This window comes from Penaeus monodon, chromosome 22 (genome assembly GCF_015228065.2).
Source record: "Penaeus monodon isolate SGIC_2016 chromosome 22, NSTDA_Pmon_1, whole genome shotgun sequence".
Lineage (NCBI taxonomy): Eukaryota > Metazoa > Arthropoda > Malacostraca > Decapoda > Penaeidae > Penaeus > Penaeus monodon.
Genome location: NC_051407.1, coordinates 15,449,741 through 15,450,226, shown reverse-complemented (window position 1 = coordinate 15,450,226; position 486 = coordinate 15,449,741). Strand labels below are relative to the sequence as shown.

The 486-nt window shown below is 42.6% G+C and overlaps 1 protein-coding gene across 1 annotated transcript in view; it reads right to left on the bottom strand.

Annotated features, from left to right (window-relative positions):
- Positions 1 to 486, bottom strand: part of LOC119587338 (extensin-like) — a 39,380-nt gene that overhangs the window by 37,839 nt on the left and 1,055 nt on the right. The window lies entirely within an intron of this gene.

Here is a 486-nt window from a genome sequence, read left to right as displayed (position 1 = left end):
CCTTCCTGTTGCCACTTTCCCTAAGCCTACGCGGACAATAATAGGCCTCACAAATAAGACTAGAGGCACACATAAAGATGGCATAATGTGATGGCAGAGTGCGACACGATGAAGGCTAGATGGCAGGGGGTTAGGATAGGGGGGGGGGGGGGGTTGGGTGGAGCCTGGAACAGCTGATAAGGGGAGGAAATCGCTGTTCACGGCCGCTGTTACGAGGCCAAGAGCTGCCCCGTGATTGGCTGGGTTCGATCAGGTTTGGGAGAAAGTGTTCTTTCGTTTTTTTCGTTTTTTATTTATTTTTTTTCTAGGGGGGTGTAAATGTTCTTTCGTTTTTTTTTATTTATTTATTTATTATCATTATTATTATTATTTTTTTTTGGGGGGGGGAGGTGAAAATGTTTTTCCGGTTTTTCAAGAATTTGTTTTCGTTTTTTTTTTCTTTTACGGGGAAGGGGGGTTGAAAAAAATGGTCTTTAGTTTTAATCC